Raw genomic sequence first — 6598 nt, 5'->3', positions numbered from 1 at the left:
CGAGGGGAAAAAAGGTTCATGATCGACGATAACAATATTTCACCACATGTTCATTTTTTACATTTCTTTTTTATTTATACATTTTTTTAAATTGATTTTATACATTTCTTTTTTTATTTATACATTTTTTAAATTCCTTATTTAATATTTCTTTTTTTAATTATACATGTTTTAAATTATTTTTTTATATTTATTTTTTTTAGATATTTTTTAAATTCATTTATATATATATATATATATTCTTATTTACATTTATTTCTATATTGCTTTTTTTTACTTATAATTGTTTTTATTTCATTTTTGTATTGTTCTTTTATTTATACATTCTTTTATAAATTTTGTATATATATATTTTTTAAACAATTTTATATTTTAATAAGGTGCCACATTTCTTTAAAAAACAAGCCACGTTCCAGGTTGTCTGTTGTTGCACCCTACAATGACAATATTTCACCACATGTTCATTTTTTACATTTATTTTTTTATTTATGATTTTTTTAAATCGATTTTGTAAATTTATTTTTTTATTTATACATTTTTTTTAATTCCTTATTTATATTTATTTTTTATTTATAATTTTTTTAAATTCATTTTTATATTTCTTTTTTTAGATATTTTTTAAAATTCATTTTTTATATACATATATTCTTATTTACATTTATTTCTATATTGCTATTTTTATTATAATTGTTTTTATTTCATTTTTGAATTGCTTTTTTATTTATACATTCTTTTATAATTGTAATATTTTTTTTTATATACATTTTTTACATTTTTATATTTTCATAAGGTGCCCCATCTCTTTAAAAAACAAACCACGTTCCAGGTTGTGTCTATTGTTGCGCCCTACAATGACAATATTTCACCACATGTTCATTTTTTACATTTATTTTTTTATTTATGATTTCTTTAAAATCGATTTTGTAAATTTATTTTTTTATTTATACATTTTTTTAAATTCCTTTTTTATATTTATTTTTAATTTATAATTTTTCAAAATTCATTTTTATATTTATTTTTTTAATTCATTTTTTTATATACATATATTCTTATTTACATTTATTTCTATATTGCTATTTTTATTATAATTGTTTTTATTTCATTTTTGAATTGCTTTCTTATTTATACATTCTTTTATAAATGTTTTTTTTTTTTTTTATACATTTTTTACATTTTTATATTTTCATAAGGTGCCACATTTCTTTAAAAAACAAGCCACGTTCCAGGTTGTGTCTATTGTTGCGCCCTACAATGACAATATTTCACCACATGTTCATTTTTTACATTTCTTTTTTTATTTATGATTTTTTTTAAATCGATTTTGTAAATTTATTTTTTTATTTATACATTTTTTTAAATTCCTTATTTATATTTATTTTTTATTTATAATTTTTTAAAATTCATTTTTATATTTATTTTTTTAGATATTTTTTAAAATTCATTTTTTATATACATATATTCTTATTTACATTTATTTCAATATTGCTATTTTTATTATAATTGTTTTTATTTCATTTTTGAATTGCTTTCTTATTTATACATTCTTTTATAAATGTTGTATTTTATTTTTTTTTATACATTTTTTACATTTTTATATTTTCATAAGGTGGCACATTTCTTTAAAAAACAAGCCACGTTCCAGGTTGTGTCTGTTGTTGCACCCTACAATGGCAATATTTCACCACATGTTCATTTTTTACATTTCTTTTTTTATTTATGATTTTTTTTAAATCGATTTTGTAAATTTATTTTTTTATTTATACATTTTTTTTAATTCCTTTTTTATATTTATTTTTTATTTATAATTTTTTTAAATTCATTTTTATATTTATTTTTTTAAATTCATTTTTTAAAAACATATATTCTTATTTACATTTATTTTTGTATTGCTATTTTTATTATAATTGTTTTTATTTCATTTTTGAATTGCTTTTTTATTTATACATTCTTTTATAAATGTTGTATTTTTTTTTTTTATACATTTTTAACATTTTTATATTTTCATAAGGTGCCACATTTCTTTAAAAAACAAGCCACGTTCCAGGTTGTGTCTGTTGTTGCGCCCTACAATGACAATATTTCACCACATGTTCATTTTTTACATTTCTTTTCTTTATTTATGATTTTTTTTTAATCGATTTTGTAAATTTATTTTTTTATTTATACATTTTTTTAAATTCCTTTTTTATATTTATTTTTTATTTATAATTTTTTAAAATTCATTTTTATATTTATTTTTTTAGATTGTTTTTAATTCATTTTTTATATACATATATTCTTATTTACATTTATTTCTATATTGCTATTTTTATTATAATTGTTTTTATTTCATTTTTGAATTGCTTTCTTATTTATACATTCTTTTATAAATGTTTTTTTTTTTTTATACATTTTTTACATTTTTATATTTTCATAAGGTGCCACATTTCTTTAAAAAACAAGCCACGTTCCAGGTTGTGTCTGTTGTTGCGCCCTACAATGACAATATTTCACCACATGTTCATTTTTTACATTTCTTTTTTTATTTATGATTTTATTTAAATCGATTTTGTAAATGTATTTTTTTATTTATACATTTTTTTAAATTCCTTATATATATTTATTTTTTATTTATAATTTTTTTAAATTCATTTTTATATTTCTTTTTTTAGATATTTTTTAAAATTCATTTTTTATATACATATATTCTTATTTACATTTATTTCAATATTGCTATTTTTATTATAATTGTTTTTATTTCATTTTTGAATTGCTTTCTTATTTATACATTCTTTTATAAATGTTGTATTTTATTTTTTTTTATACATTTTTTACATTTTTATATTTTCATAAGGTGGCACATTTCTTTAAAAAACAAGCCACGTTCCAGGTTGTGTCTGTTGTTGCACCCTACAATGACAATATTTCACCACATGTTCATTTTTTACATTTCTTTTTTTATTTATGATTTTTTTTAAATCGATTTTGTAAATTTATTTTTTTATTTATACATTTTTTTTAATTCCTTTTTTATATTTATTTTTTATTTATAATTTTTTAAAATTCATTTTTATATTTATTTTTTTTAATTCATTTTTTATATACATATATTCTTATTTACATTTATTTCTATATTGCTATTTTTATTGTAATTGTTTTTATTTCATTTTTGAATTGCTTTTTTATTTATACATTCTTTTATGAATGTTGTATTTTTTTTTTTTATACATTTTTTACATTTTTATATCATAAGGTGCCACATTTCTTTAAAAAACAAGCCACGTTCCAGGTTGTGTCTGTTGTTGCACCCTACAATGACAATATTTCACCACATGTTCATTTTTTACATTTCTTTTTTTTATTTATGATTTTTTTTAAATCGATTTTGTAAATTTATTTTTTTATTTATACATTTTTTTTTAATTCCTTTTTTATATTTATTTTTTATTTATAATTTTTTAAAATTCATTTTTATATTTCTTTTTTTAGATTGTTTTTAATTCATTTTTTATATACATATATTCTTATTTACATTTATTTCTATATTGATATTTTTATTATAATTGTTTTTATTTCATTTTTGAATTGCTTTCTTATTTATACATTCTTTTATAAATGTTTTTTTTTTTTTTATACATTTTTTACATTTTTATATTTTCATAAGGTGCCACATTTCTTTAAAAAACAAGCCACATTCCAGGTTGTGTCTGTTGTTGCGCCCTACAATGACAATATTTCACCACATGTTCATTTTTTACATTTCTTTTTTTTATTTATGATTTTTTTTAAATCGATTTTGTAAATTTATTTTTTTATTTATACATTTTTTTAAATTCCTTTTTTATATTTATTTTTTATTTATAATTTTTTAAAATTCATTTTTATATTTCTTTTTTTAGATTGTTTTTCATTCATTTTTTATATACATATATTCTTATTTACATTTATTTCTATATTGCTATTTTTATTATAATTGTTTTTATTTCATTTTTGAATTGCTTTTTTATTTATACATTCTTTTATAAATGTTGTATTTTTTTTTTTTAATAAATTTTTTACATTTTTATATTTTCATAAGGTGGCACATTTCTTTAAAAAACAAGCCACGTTCCAGGTTGTGTCTATTGTTGCGCCCTACAATGACAATATTTCACCACATGTTCATTTTTTACATTTCTTTTTTTATTTATGATTTTTTTTTAATCGATTTTGTAAATGTATTTTTTTATTTATACATTTTTTTAAATTCCTTATTTATGTTTATTTTTTATTTATAATTTTTTAAAATTCATTTTTATATTTCTTTTTTTAGATATTTTTTAAAATTAATCTTTTATATACATATATTCTTATATACATTTATTTCTATATTGCTTTTTTTAATTATAATTGTTTTTATTTCATTTTTGTATTGGTTTTTTATTTATACATTCTTTTATAAATTTTGTATATATATTTTTTGTAAACATTTTTATATTTTCATAAGGTGCCACAGTTCTTTAAAAAACAAGCCACGTTCCAGGTTGTGTCTATTGTTGCGCCCTACAATGACAATATTTCACCACATGTTCATTTTTTACATTTCTTTTTTTATTTATGATTTTTTTTAAATCGATTTTGTAAATTAATTTTTTTATTTATACATTTTTTTAAATTCCTTTTTTATATTTATTTTTTATTTATAATTTTTTTATATTCATTTTTATATTTATTTTTTTAATTCATTTTTTATATACATATATTCTTATTTACATTTATTTCTATATTGCTATTTTTATTATAATTGTTTTTATTTCATTTTTGAATAGCTTTTTTATTTATACATTCTTTTATAAATGTTGTATTTTTTTGTTTTTATACAATTTTTAAATTTTTATATTTTCATAAGGTGCCACATTTCTTTAAAAAACAAGCCACGTTCCAGGTTGTCTATTGTTGCACCCTACAAAGCATTAATACTGTAAGTATTGTACTTATTACACACCAGCTGTTTGATTGGAACGTGCATCTTAGTAGTAGTTTTGGAGGTGTTGAAATCCATCCATGTAAAATCGCTAATGCTAATTAGTAGCGTGTAAGTGGCATATCCAATGTAAATTAGCTTCAAGCTAACACATTTTTAAAAGTGGAGCGCTTTCTACCAGGCATGCTTGCTTTGTTGGCATGGAAAATGACAACAATACTTAAAAGGCAGTCCACTACGAACACGCCTGTTTGCCCGCCAAGTGTTTGGGCCGGTGCCGAGTCTGCGAAGTGATGTCACGTGCAACAAAACGTATCAAAATATGTTACCGTTTGATTTTCCCTCAATCAACACATTTGTCAAATTGGGACCACATATAAGAAGGTAAAAGAAGGTAAATTGACAGTAAAACATCAAATGGAAGGTAAATGAAGGTAAATAGAAAGAAAAAGACAATAAAACAAGGTAAATAAAAGGTAAATAAAAGGTAAAAGAGGGTACAGAAAAGGTAAATGAGGGTAAATAGAATATAAAAGGTAAATGAGGGCAAATAGAAAGTAAAAGACAATAAAACAAAGTAAATGGAAGGTAAATAAAAGGTAAAAAAAAGGGTAAAGAAAAGGTAAATGAGGGTAAATAAAAGGTAAATGAGGGTAAAGAAAAGGTAAATGAGGGTAAATAGAAAATAAATAAAAGGTAAATAGGGGTAAATACAAAGTAAAAGACAATAAATCAAGGTAAATAAAAGGTAAAAGAGGGTAAAGAAAAGATAAATGAGGGTATATAGAAAGTGCAAGACAATAAAACAAAGTAAATGGAAGGTAAATAAAAGGTAAAATAGTGTAAAAAAATGTAAATGAGGGTAAATACAATATAAATAAAAGGTAAATGGGGGTAAAGAGAAGAAAAATAAAATGTAAACGAGGGTAAATAGAAAGTAAAAGACAATAAATCAAGGTAAATGAGGGTAAATAAAAGATAAATAAGGGTAAATAGAAAGTAAAAGACAAAAAACAAAGTAAATGGAAGGTAAATAGAAGGTAAATGAGGGTAAATAGAAAGAAAAAGACAATACAACAAGGTAAATGGAAGGTAAATAGAAGATAAAAGAGGGTTTAAAAAAGGTAAATGAGGGTAAATACAATATAAAGAAAAGGTAAATAGGGGTACAGAAAAGGTAAATTAGGGTAAATAGAAAATAAAAGACAATAAAACAAAGTACATGGAAGGTAAATAAACGGTAAAAGAAAAGAAAACAGAAAATAAAACAAAGAAAATAGACGGTAAACAAATTAAATAAAAAGGTAAAACATGAATATAGAAGGTAAAACAAGGTAAGAAAGTCAAATATCAACTCAAGGTAAACAGAAGGTTAAAGGGAAAAGGTTACTTGAAGGTAAATAGAATGTCAAACAAGGATAATAAAAAGGTAAAAGAAGTTAAAAAGGTAAAATAAGTTAAACAGAAGGTAAAACAAGGAATATAGAAGTGAAACAAGGTCGAAGACAGTCAAACAGGGTAAATAGAAGGTAAAAAGGTAAACACAATGTAAAGCAAGAAATATAGAAGGCAAAAGAAGGAGAAACAGTCAAAAAGGGTAAACGGAGGGTAAAAAGCTAAACAGAAGGTAAAACAAGGAACATAGAAGGTAAAGTA

The 6598-nt window shown here is 20.1% G+C and overlaps 1 protein-coding gene across 3 annotated transcripts in view; it reads right to left on the bottom strand.

The window, feature by feature from the left end:
- The window catches only part of LOC133629913 (multiple C2 and transmembrane domain-containing protein 2-like), an 86037-nt gene that overhangs the window by 70970 nt on the left and 8469 nt on the right, over positions 1 to 6598 (bottom strand). The window lies entirely within an intron of this gene.

This window comes from Entelurus aequoreus, linkage group LG02 (genome assembly GCF_033978785.1).
Source record: "Entelurus aequoreus isolate RoL-2023_Sb linkage group LG02, RoL_Eaeq_v1.1, whole genome shotgun sequence".
Lineage (NCBI taxonomy): Eukaryota > Metazoa > Chordata > Actinopteri > Syngnathiformes > Syngnathidae > Entelurus > Entelurus aequoreus.
This window is presented reverse-complemented; position numbering and strand designations above follow the sequence as displayed.